Genomic DNA, 16,117 nt, shown 5'->3' on the forward strand with positions numbered 1-16,117 from the left:
TCTGCAAACACCCCAAAACCGTCCACACCAGATTTTAAATTTCTCTTTGCCGAGAACCGCTGAGTATATATTGGCTCCTTCTTATTAAATACAAAGCATTCGCAATTTGAGCATTCACAATTTTAATTATATGAAACAGTATAAAATGAGTATATAATTGACTGCTTATTTTATCCACGAACACCTTTCCTAAACATTATCGCTTTTTTTTTTCTGAAAACCGCCCCAACCCAAAAACCGTCCACACCAGATTTTAAATTTCTCTTTGCCGAGAACCGCTGTTATTAAGTCGCCATCCTCTGAAAGAGTTGTCAGGACGAGGATGTTTAGATATGTTGTACTCACCGACAAAATACCCCTTCCCCAAAACCGCCCAACCAAACATCACTTCTCTTTGCCGAGAACCGTTATGTCTAAGTCGCCATCCTCTGAAAGAGTTGTATCGCCTTTTTTAATTTTCTGCAAACACCCCAAAACCGTCCACACCAGATTTTAAAGTTCTCTTTGCCGAGAACCGCTGTGTCTAAAGTCGCCATCCTCTGAAAGAGTTGTCAGGACGAGGATGTTTAGATATGACCATCCCGTTCCCGAAAACCGCCCATTCCCACACCAGATTTTAAATTTCTCTTTGCCGAGAACCGCTGTGTCTAAAGTCGCCATCCTCTGAAAGAGTTGTCAGGACGAGGATGTTTAGATATGTTGTACTCACCGACAAAATACCCCTTCCCGAAAACCGCCCAACCAAACATCACTTCTCTTTGCCGAGAACCGCTGTGTCTAAAGTCGCCATCCTCTGAAAAAGTTGCCCGCCCACCCAAAAACCCTCCACACCAGATTCTAAATTTCTCTTTGCCGATAACCGCTGTGTCTAAAGTCGCCATCCTGTGAAAGAGTTGTCAGGACGAGGATGTTTAGATATGTAGTACTCACCGACAAAATACCCCTTCCCGAAAGCCCAAACATCAATTCTCTACTTAAAAAAGCACGCGCAATTTGCCGAGAACCGCTGTACTCACCGACAATATACCCCTTCCCCGAACCGCCCAACCCCAGCTTTCTCCATTTCCAGAAAAGTAGTACTCATCGACAAAATGCCCCTTTTTTCCATCAGAATGGATCAAAGTACAAAACGCAAAATAGCGCGAATAGCGCACCCCCTATATAGATCTATCAATCAACCACCAAAATCGCAAAATCGCATGAATAGCACTACTTCTTAAGTACGTAGGGAAAAATACCATAATCGCGCGAATAGCGCTTCAGTGTTAAGGCATTTTTTCCATCAGAATGGATCAAAGTACAAAATCTCAAAATAGCGCGAATAGCGCACCCCCTATATAGATCTATGAGTCAACCACCAAAATCGCAAAATCGCGCGAATAGCACTACTTCTTAAGTACGTAGGGGAAAATACCATAATGGCGCGAATAGCGCTTCAGTGCTAAGGCATTTTTCCCATCATAATGGACCAAAGTACAAAATCGCAAAATAGCGCGAATAGCGCACCCCCTACCTAGATCTATCAATCAACCACCAAAATCGCAAAATCGCGCGAATAGCACTACTTCTTAAGTACGTAGGGGAAAATACAATAATCGCGCGAATAGCGCTTCAGTGCTAAGGCATTTTTCCTATCATAATGGACCAAAGTACAAAATCGCAAAATAGCGCGAATAGCGCACCCCCTATATAGATCTATCAATCAACCACCAAAATTGCAAAATCGCGCGAATAGCGCTACTTCTTAAGTACTTAGGGAAAATAGCATAATCGCGCGAATAGCGCTTCAGGGTTAAGGCATTTCCCCCATCATAATGGACCAAAGTACAAAATAGCGCGAATAGCACTACTTCTTAAGTACCTAGGGAAAAATAGCATAATCGCGCGAATAGCGTACCACGTTAAGCCGTTTTACTGCTGTAGAAATATTTTAAGTTTGAAAAATATAAGTGTTAATAGCACAAATAGCAATTCTTCAAAATCGCGGTGCGATTATTGCGATTATACATACAAAGTAATAGCAGAAATGCGCGATCGCAAGACATGTGAATAAGAGTGAGGCTATTATTGCTATTGTCAGTTATAGCGCCTTTCTCATCACAGGGCTGACAGCATCATCACTGGAGAAATTACACGTCAGTATAAAGCATGGGAGAAGTGTAACTATCCCAAATGGGCTTTTGATTGTGCAAACAAGCCTAAGAAAGCGAGATCCGACAATAACAAGGACTCGACAATGCAAATATAGAGACTAAAGGGCAAATAGTGCTACTGAATATATTAAAGGCCCATGCATTCAGTGATTTGCTCATCCGGATGACCGTAAAAATCCCTTTGTCATTGTCATAGATGTGCTAACATAGCCTGCGAATGGTTCAGCCGAAAGCTGTGCATTTACGACAAAATAAGACATTTTACACAAATCTGTAATTTAGATACTGACAGTATCTAAATTAGCTACATGTATTTGAAATTTGAATGGGGCTTCAACTTCATCAGTACTGCTGTTTTCTTTGTTTCTTGCCAAATTTGTCAGTTCAAAAATACCAAATTACAATTTGAATGACTTCTCCTTCAATTTTAAGCAATTTATAAACAATTTTAATTTTGTGTACACTTGCGCTGATGGGATCACTGAATGGGTCTTTAAGGGAACGTCTGAGGCCCTCAGAAGAACTTTCAGTAACTACGGTGTCAGGGTTTGTTTCAAACCAACTCAAACCCTTAGACAGTTACTTGTGTCACCAAAAGACAAGACTGAAAAAGAGAACATAGCGGGACCAGTGTATTTTATCCCTTGTCAGGGAAAAAACTTAAAGGCCAGTCCTCGGAATCATATTAGCGAAACCGAACGATCCTTGAAAGCCAGATTCCTTGAGCACCGTTGTCCAAGTTCCAGCTTGTCAGAAGTGAGAAGTCTCCAAACACATCCCATTGAATCCCCGGGGCACCAAGTTGACTTGGAGCAAGTTATGGTCCTTGACCGGGAACCTAAGTATTTCGAAAGGGGTGTCAAGGAGGCCATCTACATTAGAGTCAACCACCCTTCACTTAACTGTGCCGGGGGCTGATACCAGCTACCAAGAGTCTGCGACCAAGTGTTGGGGTCAAGTGTCTAAAAGGTCATTGATCCCAAACTTGGGTTGCCAGTCTCCCGATGAAGGTCGAAGTTATGACCGAAAATTTGAGGTATGTCTAATCTTATGTTGAGATCGAAAGTTTAAAATCATAAATTATCATTGACAATGTTTCCAAAACTTTATCACTATCCTTGTCATTTCTTATTTATCGGCTAATACATTATTTTTATGCACCAAAATATACTAATTCTTGGAAAAAAATTGGTAGTCTTTTAGAAAAATATATTATTCAAACCATTTTTATACAGGTGACGATGAATGTGCTTTGCCTGCTGATAATAATTGTGATTCAAATGCTGCTTGCACCAATATCGCTGGTTCCTTCACATGTACATGTAATGCCGGTTACAGTGGAGATGGAGTAACATGCACAGGTAATTAGTCTAATTTGTACCATATAGTCTGTCTTTTTTCTTACAGGTTCTTAGTCAACACATGCATTATTTACTATAGACGAATCCAACGAGCCAAGTCATGGTCAGGATTTGGTCGGCCATCTTTGGGTCCCCTCAACACCAAAAAGCCGCATAAAAATCGATGTTAGATTCTTTTGTGTTGTAAACTGTCATCATTCTTTTGTCTATTGTAACACGGGTGATAGAATGCAGTTTAAAATACCCTCCAAGGCCGCATTATTTCATATTTTAGGTGAGATTGAGCCGACGAGGACCCAACTTTGGCAGCCATTGAGGTATAGGAATGCGTCCAATGCGTGAAAGTGGATTCGTCTATAGCACTCGCATACTTTTAACCAATTTCAACTTACTTAATAGCCACAAACACATCACTGACAATGACCATATATTTCATATGACGTTACCTCATCCAGTTGCTGAACAGGCTTTTGATGAGAAAATGTGTAGAAGTAGTAGAAATGACACGCATATAGGGTCAGATGTCACACATGTCAAAATCATACTCAAATCTGTCAATAATTAATAAACAGGTTAAAATACCGGGAATGCCGATAGCTCAAGTCCCTCATCATATAATATTCAGATTTTACTAGCCAAGATAGGCTTACAACCGGTCTGAATTCTTCAAAAAAATTATTTTCAGTCATCCATTATGAAAAACATTTTATTCAAAATATTTTTATACAGATGACGACGAATGTGCTTTGCCTGCTGATAATATTTGTGATGCAAATGCTGCTTGCATCAATACCGCTGGTTCCTACACATGTGCATGTAATGCCGGTTACAGTGGAGATGGAGTAACATGCACAGGTAAGTCTATTTTGTACCATTGGCGGTGTCCTTTTACACTTTCTTCTTTCTTCTATCTGCCAACACTTGCATTATATACTCTACTTTGACCAATTAACTTTGAGAGCATGTTTTAGGCGAGTTACAATATGGGCGAGTTAGGTAAAGGCGAGTTAAAAAGGCGAGTTACCCCCACAGAGTCAGGCTATTTTTAGATATTCCCATGGGTAACACTATAAAGTCCCAGTGGCGAGTTACAGTAACACTATGAAGTCCCGGTGGCGAGTTACAGCAACACTATGAAGTCCCAGTGGCGAGTTACAGTAACACTATGAAGTCCCAGTGGCGAGTTACAGCAACACTATGAAGTCCCAGTGGCGAGTTACAGTAACACTATGAAGTCCCAGTGGCGAGTTACAGTAACACTATGAAGTCCCGGTGGCGAGTTACAGCAAGACTATGAAGTCCAAGTGGCGAGTTACAGTAACACTATGATGAAGTTCCAACAGTGAATTAAAAATGTCACAGTGTATTATTAAGTACTGTTTTTTTAAAGCTGCTAGTCCAAAATCAGCAAAATCAGTTTCCATTTATCATATATTTCTCTCGGGCTTGCAATGATCTTGGGAATTAATATTAGAGGCAGTGCTACTCTCACCTGTGCATAGGCTGCCCTCTTCTTCTAGTATAAATAAAATCCGAAAAAGTTATACAAATAAAAGTCATAAAACTTTTTAAACACTTTAAAAAAAAACACAACACAAAGGGGCACAACACATAATCAGTCAATTGATTGATTACTCAACTATTTTATGTACCATGAATAATCGGATATACAAGCAACCACTAATATAAAAGAAACCTAATCATATCTCACTACTCTTGAAATAAACAATTTTAAAAATCATACAAATACATTTTCATCAACATCAGTGGCGGTCACTGTGCATTCTACTGATACTGAAATCCTTTTGTTTTTACCATCAAAAACTAGTTAGGACATACTGCACACACAGAAAAAAAAAATCAAATTGTATGTACCAAAGTCAAAACACATAATGCCTAGGCAAATTTGTACAGTATTAATGGTATTTGTAATAACTATTGATTGCAGTATTTAAAATCAAGGCTGATATCTATTTATATGATAAAGTATAATATGGAACGGACATGAGTCAAAGAATACATTAATGGTATCAATTTTTTTAAATAATAATTTTTTGAATTTTGACCAAAACTGCATTTTTCACAACTCGCCACATGGACTTTCCGGAAATTCGCAACTCGCCACATGGACTTTCCGGAAATTCACAACTCGCCATGTGGACTTTCCGGAAATTCACAACTCGCCGCATGGACTTTCCGGAAATTCACAACTCGCCTCGTGGACTTTCCGGAAATTCACAACTCGCCTTGTGGACTTTCCGGAAAACACTGCAGGGGGTAACTCGCCATTTTAACTCGCCACGTGGACTTTCCGGAAAACACTGCAGGGGGTAACTCGCCATTTTAACTCGCCTTTTTCTAACTCGCCTATTTTTTAACTCGCCAATAACCTGTTCTCATTAACTTTGACTTAACTTGGTCACAAGCATCGCTGACAATGTCCATACATGCCACGTGACACTTGTAGGGTCAAATGTCACACAGTTTCAAAATCATACTCAAATCTGTCAATAAAGGCTGGATAAAACAAGTTATACTAGACATGTACATAACTGTGGTCTAAGACCACGAACACAGCCGTTGTGTGACCCTTAATGACCTTTGACCCCAAAATCTCTGAACACCCCATTGACATTGGCGAAAGCTGTGCATTTACGACAAAATAAGACATTTTACACAAATCTGTAATTTAGATACTGACAGTATCTAAATTAGCTACATGTATTTGAATGGGGCTTCAACTTCGTCAGTACTGCTGTTTTCTTTGTTTCTTGCCAAATTTGTCAGTTCAAAAATACCAAATTACAATTTGAATGACTTCTTCAATTTTAAGCAATTTATAAACAATTTTAATTTTTTTGTACACTTGCGCTGATGGGATCACTGAATGGGTCTTTAAGGGAATGTCTGAGGCCCTCAGAAGAACTTTCAGTAACTACGGTGTCAGGGTTTGTTTCAAACCAACTCAAACCCTTAGACAGTTACTTGTGTCACCAAAAGACAAGACTAAAAAAGAGAACATAGCGGGACCAGTGTATTTTATCCCTTGACAGGGAAAAAACTTAAAGGCCAGTCCTCGGAATCATATATTAGCGAAACCGAATGATCCTTGAAAGCCAGATTCCTTGAGCACCGTTGTCCAAGTTCCAGCTTGTCAGAAGTGAGAAGTCTCCAAACACATCCCATTGAATCCCCGGGGCACCAAGTTGACTTGGAGCAAGTTAAGGTCCTGGACCGGGAACCTAAGTATTTCGAAAGGGGTGTCAAGAAGGCCATCTACATTAGAGTCAACCACCCTTCACTTAACTGTGCCGGGGGCTGATACCAGCTAGCTACCAAGAGTCTGCGACCAAGTGTTGGGGTCAAGTGTCCAAAAGGTCATTGATCCCAAACTTGGGTTGCCAGTCTCCCGATGAAGGTCGAAGTTATGACCGAAAATTTGAGGTATGTCTAATCTTGTATAGAGATCAAAAGTTTAAAATCATAAATTATCATTGACAATGTTTCCAAAACTTTATCACTATTCTTGTCATTTCTTATTTATCGGCTAATACATTATTTTTATGCACCAAAATATACTAATTCTTGGAAAAAAATTGGTAGTCTTTTAGAAAAATATATTATTCAAAACATTTTTATACAGATGACGATGAATGTGCTTTGCCTGCTGATAATAATTGTGATTCAAATGCTGCTTGCACCAATATCGCTGGTTCCTTCACATGTACATGTAATGCCGGTTACAGTGGAGATGGAGTAACATGCACAGGTAATTAGTCTAATTTGTACCATATAGTCTTAGGTTCTTAGTCAACACATGCATTATTTACTATAGACGAATCCAACGAGCCAAGTCATGGTCAGGATTTGGTCAGCCATCTTTGGGTCCCCTCAACACCAAAAAGCCGCATAAAACTCGATGTTAGATTCTTTTGTGTTGCAAACTGTCATCATTCTTTTGTCTATTGTAACACGGGGGATAGAATGCAGTTTAAAATACCCTCCAAGGCCGCATTATTTCACATTTTAGGTGAGATTGAGCCGACGAGGACCCAACTGTGGCAGCCATTGAGGTATAGGAATATGTGAAAATGGATTCGTCTATAGCACTCGCATACTTTTAACCAATTGCAACTTACTTAATAGCCACAAACACATCACTGACAATGACCATATATTTCATATGACGTTACCTCATCCAGTTGCTGAACAGGCTTTTGATGAGAAAATGTGTAGAAGTAATAGAAATGACACGCATATAGGGTCAGATGTCACACATGTCAAAATCATACTCAAATCTGTCAATAATTAATAAACAGGTTAAAATACCGGGAATGCCGATAGCTCAAGTCCCTCATCATATAATATTCAGATTTTACTAGCCAAGATAGGCTTACAACCGGTCTGAATTCTTCAAAAAAATTATTTTCAGTCATCCATTATGAAAAACATTTTATTCAAAATATTTTTATACAGATGACGACGAATGTGCTTTGCCTGCTGATAATAGTTGTGATGCAAATGCTGCTTGCATCAATATCGCTGGTTCCTTCATATGTGCATGTAATGCTGGTTACAGTGGAGATGGAGTAACATGCACAGGTAATGTTATTTTAGGTAGAGCAGGGCCACCACCATGAAGAGAGATAAGAGTCAACTTTTTAACATTTTTGATGAGCTCCTGTGTTTAAAAGAATCCAACAGATAAAAAAATCAACTGGCACTATGAAGTGAATCATGAGGAAATCATCCCTTACCAAACATTCTGGTTAATTTAGCCTGAATCTAAACAGAAATTATTCTAAGACCAATAAATCAACCAGAATATCAATTTCTGGTTAACAAATTAACCAGAATATCAATTCTGGTTATTTAATAAACAGAATTCATAACCTGAATCCAATTTCAGGCTAAAGTCTTAACTTAATAAACCAATAGGTCATACACCCTGTAAAATACTGACCTAATCTTTTCTCCCTATAATTGTTACTTACCTACAATTTCTTTCCAAACCACAACCAAAACGAACCAAAAAATTCCTCGATAAACCCGAAAAAAGTGACATGCATAGATGGTAACCATTTTGACTATTTTGTTTGGTACTGTATGCTGAGGCATAGCCTATACAGGTAGAATAAACATTATAGTTCCTGATTTGCTACAAAAGGTTACTCATTCAGGCATAACCACCAATTTGTTTGTGGTAATGTACAGTTCAGTTGCAGACAAAAAAGAAAAACCACCACCAGTACCAATAAAAATTCCTTTAAAAGGAATAGGGTGGGCAAATGAAAAATTGTCAAGAGAAATGAAAGAATGAGTAAGTCAAGTTCACAATTAAAAACAGGGAAAATATGACACAACATCGATTTCCAATAGGGGAATTACACAAAACGTATAAACAAAGTTAAAAGAGTTTTTAACTTTATACGTTTATACGTTTGTTATGCCCCCATTAGAGGTTGTGTCATATTTTCCCTGATTTTAATCTGATCTATTGCTTATCCTTTGTTCTCTGCTGGTCAGTTGGAACAGATTTTCCCTGTTTTTATATTAACCCTTCACATCATAACACAAGACGTTTTATGTTAACATTTTATATAAAACATGGTTATAAAACTTTTGTAGATAATAGTTATTTAAAACATTTTCGTAATCATACCTTGAGGGTTTTTTTATCTTTTGATAAAAGACTTCTGCTCATCTTCTCTGGTGAGACAACAGGGCTGGGGTATCTTTCCATATCAAAGTTTAAAAATCTGTCATATCAATTTCCTCAATATGTTGTATTGCAACTTATGAGGGGAAATGTTTGATTTTACAATATTTCGATATTATTTTTTAACTTTGTAACTTTATCATGATTAACATAACTGTATTTCAAAGCGTCAAACTATATCATTATTTTGTCCCAACAAAAATAATCCAGGGAATAAAATATTCATTCATATGTTTATTTATTTTATTCAACCTGGGCCATTTCTACTGATGCACATGCATTCTAATAATTTGTCTATAATACCTTATACAAGCATCAAAGATTTGAAAAGTAAATAGCCTATGTACACACTGAACACAATGCACATACAAGCTGTATTTAAGTACATGCCAAAGCTGTCAGTATAAAATGATATACGTATATGACCTTCACGATGCTATTAATTTAGCCCAAAGATTAGGAAAACTAGCAAAACTGGTGAACTGGTACTGTTCAAATAAAAACATCTGCAAATCTTGCTGCAATTTCCAAATAGTATTTCTATTACTTAAATAATTATTTTTGTTATTTCTTTTAATACAAACACATTACTGCCTATGACGACTTTATCGTATTACTTACATATCAAAATCAAGTAATAATTACAAAACTCGCCGTAAACTATCACCTCTGTGGGTGTTTGGGATATAACCGGCACGAATATTTTCTCAACACTGCGGCATGTGAAAAAGTAGGTCAATAGTCAGAGAATACAGGGTGTGTGCCGCACGCCGCACCCACCCAAAAAGTTTTCTGGCTAAGACATTAACCAGAACCAAAAATATGGCTATATATTAGCCAGATTTGGTATTCTGGCCAATTGTTTTTCAGGCTAATTATGGTCACATGATATTAGGTCATAGGTCACCAACTGTAAGGAAGCAGACTACTGTATAGGCTCCTCAGAAACTGCCACAAATTTTGAAAAATTAACAGTTTAAAGGGTATTTTAGGGTCTTTTAACGGTGTCTAGTTGATGGGGAGCATACCAATTATGCCTGTGGAAGGAAGATCAGCTGTTGGTAAGTTTCAAAGTCTATATTTTGTCGTTCTTTTTCCCCAGGAAACATTGCCTATAAAGGTTGACTAAATTATAATTCTATTCAACTGGACTTACCATTTATGATGGCTACGGTATCACGTCATATCCATGACGCATCATCAGGCCGAGTGATCTTGAATTGGCTCTGTATTCTTGACCTGTGACGTCACGATGGTAGAAGTGACGTCACACGCGAGTCGTCGAGGGACCTTCCTGATGGTCGGTTCGTAACTCTTGGACAAGTTGTGGCGTAGTCCCCCTCCGCGATTCAAGGTTCCTCCTGCGAACATATATAGCTTCTTTCACCCCTCTTTCATACCACCTATGTTCTTTATCAAGCACAATAACGTCCTTGTCCTCAAAGTTGTGTTTGGCTGCTTTGAGGTGCGTGTATACCGCAGAGTCGTTGAGCCCTGTTGAACTAGGGCGACGATGTCGATACATGCGCTTGTGGAGAGGTTGTTTTGTCTCCCCTATGTAGTAGTTCTCACAGTCCGAATCCTGGCAGTTAATCGCATAAACAATGTTGCTTTGTTTGCGTTGCGGGATCTTCCTTCGGATGGACTAACTTTTGTCTCAGAGTGTTGCAGGGTTTTAATGAGACCGGGATCTGGTGCTGTCCGAAGATCTTTAACTTCTCAGAAACATCTGAGACATAAGGGATAGTAATACCGAACTTGCGGGTGCTCAAAGCGGTGGTAGAAGATTGTTTGGACGATGTTTGGTCCTTTTGCGGTTTCAAAGCTTTTTGGAACGTCCAGTCCTTGTACCCACAGGTACCTAAGGCCGACTTCAGATGTTCGCGTTCACCAGCTTTCGCTTCGTCCGTTGACGGGATGGTCTCCGCGCGGTGAAAGAGCGTTTTGATCACACCGAGTTTGTGGATAAGTGGATGATGGGAATCAAACTGTAAGTATTGGTCCGTATGTGTGGCTTTTCTGTATACTGATGTTATGAGAGTGCCGTCTGACTGAATTTTGACCAAACAATCCAAAAAGGGTAACTGGTTATTGGCCGCACCTTCTTGGGTGAAATTGATATTGCTGTCAACAGAGTTAATGTGGTCAAAAAACGAATCTAGTTCGCTCTTTTTGATCTTAACGAGAGTGTCATCGACATATCGGAACCAATGCGACGGTGAAATACCACTGTAAGAGTGCAGTCTGTTCAAAGCGTTCCATGTAAAGGTTCGCGACAATTGGGGAAACGGGGGATCGATCCCATCGCACAATTCCAAAAGTGAACAAATTTGGTCCACGTTCAAGTTGGTTCGTTGACTTGGGTTGGAATTCCGAAAGGTGGTTTAAACCTAGGTTTAGCTAAACCCAGGTTTAAACCTAGGTTTAAACCTAAGTTGCGTTTCCCGTAGCTGGTTTAAGTTAAACCTGGGTCTAAAGCTGAGTACTAAAGTCGCAAAAGCCGGGTCTAACTTAAACCTGGCAGGGGGTAGGTTTAAGTCCAGGTTTAAGTGCATTTTGTCTGCATGCCAACCATGGAGGACTGCTTGTTACGGAAGCGGACCACTGCACTTCGTGGTATTTGCAACTGGAAAATGTGCCACAGAACCAATTTTTGGAAATCATAATAAAAGGATTATGTTCCATAATGACTAGAGAAGAGTTGTGAGAACTGTAACCAGAGTTTGAAAGCGGAGGTGATCACACCAAGCTTGTACACAGCTGCAGTCATGGACAGGGCAGTGGTAGTGCAATGCACGGCAGTGGCTGTGCAATACACGGCAGTAAATAGTCATACCGGCACCCGGTACTCACGGCACAGTGCAATAGCATAGGGCTGCGTCATGACAGTGAAGGTAAGAAACGTTGCCGTTGGCTTATTCGTGACATAGGCCTATTAATACTGTTTTACCACTTAGTAGCCCCTATATTTATGTAAATCTTCACTCATTATTGGTGACGATTTTAGGCTGTGGTATTGTTTTTAGTCAAGCTTAGGAATCGATTAGGCTAGGCTTACATGTAAATAACGTGTAGGCCTACGGTACATGAGAATAACCCTAGCCGAGGCTTTGTGGTTTTTATCAGCAAATGAAGCTCGGACAAAGCCTTTCCAATGTTCCCTTTTTTATCAAAGTCCTGGCTTTTCAGGAGTGATGTCATATATGGTGTTAGAAGCCGATGTAGAAGTAAAACGTTCAGGCCTACTCCATCAGGCGGCCCTGGTCATGATGGTCCTAGCTGGCTAGCCTAGGGCTAGACTATCATGGGCTGTAGCCATGGTAGCCTAGGCAAAAACTGTATCAGTACCGATACCCACTAGACAGATATTTTCCGTAGGCCTATGTTCTTAAATAATAGGCCAGTCTTCAAGTTCAAGCTTGGTAGTGGAACATCCTAGGCCCTAGCTTAATACCGGTCTGTACCATGGCATAGGGCATAATTATGTGATGACATGCCCTATATAGGCCCTATGTTTACAGGCTGGCTAGGCCTAGACTCAGGCTGTTCCAGGCTTGTTATTGAACTTGAAGCTCCGCCTAATTAATTAAATATGAAATCTACCGTTTGTTTAATATTTTGTCTGACTCGTGCTAGGGCATTTATCAGGTCATCGTGGTATAATTGGTATTACGAAAGTTGGGCCAAATAGGCATATTATCAGCCATAAAATAGATTGCTTATCATTCCTGTGACTGATTAATTTTATTGAATTCTCAGTGCTCACTGAAGTATGATTTTTATATACCACCATGATCATGTAGGCCTAAATATTACTACAATTAATATTGAATTGCAAATTTTAAATGCATGAAACTCTGCGACTGATAACAGCAGCACTACAGCTTTGACAAATATGCTTTGTTTTGTTTTTTTGTTTACAGGTCCGGTTTAATGTCATGTCAAGAGGAATGTTTTCTAATCTGAGTGATACGGATGATTCCCATGCACCATAACTTGAGGTTCTTTTGGTAAGTTTAACAGTATGGCAATGTACAACTTCAAGTACACGGCATATGAGGTAATTTACTGCCCCATTCCAGAAAAATAAAGCACTGATTTTATTGGATTAAAAAAAAACATTATCAAGTCTGACAAACGAAACATAGTTCAATCGAAACTGACTGTAGATAATAGAAAACGTTCATTATTGTACTAATTTCTTGGGGGGAAAAGCCAAAAACATGCATTTTCGACATGTTTTCTGACAATCGAGTCACAAAAATCAAAGACTTGGAACATGTCTAAGCATTCAAAATCTTGAGTATATGCCACAATTTTGCTCTAATTTTTACTTTTTGTGTGTTACTTTTGAAATTATTGGTTTGGAATAAAACATGCTTTTTACAAAAACTAGAATGCATAAATTTAAATTAGACTTCGTACAAATCTTTATATACTTTTTGTTCATGAATATCAGGCCTAGTAAAAGAAACATCGCAACAGACAACAGCAATTATGAGAAAATTATAAATTTTCTTCACATGCCAAAATCTCAAAATTGAGAGTGTGGGTGGGTGTGTGTGGAGGGAGGGGCAAGATTTGTATATATAGGTCTAATTCATATTTTAAAAATACTATTTTTTTCCTTTCATTACAGAACAATCTACATGATGAAGTAACCGCGATCCCCGGCTGAGATCCACTGGCCATCAAAGTTTGGACAGGACTACAGAATTGATGAGCAGTACATAACAACCACAAGTGTTTTTAACATGAAACTGTTTACCTTGCTGAATGGCTTAGGCCTTTAAGCCTAATAGTGTAACACAAACATGATAACATATGAGACTTTTGGTATCGATATTTATTACTTCGGAATACTAGTTGTGTATACTGCTCAATGGAAATGAAGACAAGTTCTGTACGTTGCACGTTTCACACACTATAGTAATTATTATTATAAGTCTTAGAAAGGTATTAATAATTTTAAACATGTCCTTTTTAAGGGTCTACTAGTCTTCACTACTTTCCTATATATGAAAGCAGCATGGGCATCAATCCTGGAGGGGGACATAATATCAAATGTCCGAGAAGGCCTATGCGTGCGGCGCTGACATATCTTTTCACATCCGTGCCCCCTCCATTTTCAGAACGGATCGACATTACATGACAGTAGGCCTGACATAATCTTTATAAATAAATAAACAACAAACCTCTATGCTACTTGAAACGAATTCATTCATTTCTAGTTTTATTTAATGTACAAGGTGACTACTTGCTCACTATTTGAAGTGATGGATTATGTATCATGTTTAACATTAATAATAAAATAAATATGCTACACACTTGAAACAGATTCATCAGGATCGTTCATAGTTCATAAGATTGATAAAGGTTCTTGTTCAGATCCAATAAAATGATACTACTCACTCAGAAATATTTCAATTCCTATCAGGAATCTTGTTCACTCTGGTACTGGTGTTTCTAGGTGTTTTTAGAACCGGCAACACTTCTGTCTGGTTTTGATGACGTCACCAAACTTTCTTGTTGCCGAGAATTTATGACTTGGTCATAAATTTTGTCCAGTCTGTAAGCCCCCTCGTCCTTGTTCATGGTGTCTTTTCCTCTACTTCTAATCCAGATTGCTTCCTTTAGCCAGCGTGTTGTTTTGTCTGATTCTTGATCAATGACCTGAGCCTCGTCCCACCCAATCACATGATTTTGGTGTGCAACATGTTCTGTAATATCCGATTTGTGGATTTCTGAAGCTGATGCTTTTCTTTGTGACCTGATGAAGCTCTTTGCGCTCACTTTTTCACTTTCTGATTTATGTTCTGTTAGCCTAGTCTCAAACAAGAATTTTTAAGAAACACGGATTCTCCACTAGCATGAAACCCCACCGCACGATACGCAACATGTTAGTCCATCCAAAAGACAAGCGTGACCCATTGCAATCGGCTGAAGTTATTTATGAGATCCCGTGCCAGAATTTCCCCCAAAACGTACATCGGGGAAACTGGTCGCTTGTTTGTGTAGATCATGTAGATTCACCAGAGTGAACAAGATTCCTGATAGGAATTGAAATATTTCTGAGTGAGTAGTATCATTTTATTGGATCTGAACAAGAACCTTTATCAATCTTAATATGCTACACAGTTTGCACTTTTTATATAGGTCAGTGTCAGGGGTGAAATTAAGTGAGAGACGGGAGCCGTTTGGCCCCCAGAAACTCTGAAATGGCCCCTGGTTCCATCTCAATTTTAGTTGACCAGGGGACACTTTTCTCACAAAACTGGCCCCTGTATAGTGAACCAAAAGTATCATATTACAAGCAAACAGTGCTTATTTAACTCATCCAGCACATCTTTAGTTTTTATTGGCCCCTTGGTAATTGGAAATGGCCCCTGGTTCTTCCAAATCTTGGTGAACCAAGGGCCACTTTTTTGCCAAAGTGGCCCCTGGTTCAAGCTCTCTTATTTTCACCCTTGGTCAGTGTTTTGTTTTAATATTTTAAATCTAAATTATAGCTATATGTTATGCCTGCAATAGGATACACCAGGCATGTTCAATTATATAGGCCTACCCTCTGCGCTGTCCGTAAAAGAGAGAACCATGTGATGCCTCCTCGATAGATGTAACGAACGAAATAAACGGACAGCGCGAACTCCGCGAAGGGTATTCCGTATAGGCCCAATTATCCTCAGTCCTTGCGGAAATTTCCAAACAGCGTGCCACTTTGAATGCCCCTCTCAGCCTGACAAAATTGCTTGCCCCTCTGGGTCTGCTAAAAAATTGTTTGTCTCGGCCCCCCCCCACCCTTTGGCCTGCCAAAATCTTTTGCGTCACATTATGTCAAATTTGTGGGAACCCAATTTGCAAATTCCAGCGTAGCGATCGAGCAT

This window comes from Amphiura filiformis, chromosome 1 (genome assembly GCF_039555335.1).
Source record: "Amphiura filiformis chromosome 1, Afil_fr2py, whole genome shotgun sequence".
Lineage (NCBI taxonomy): Eukaryota > Metazoa > Echinodermata > Ophiuroidea > Amphilepidida > Amphiuridae > Amphiura > Amphiura filiformis.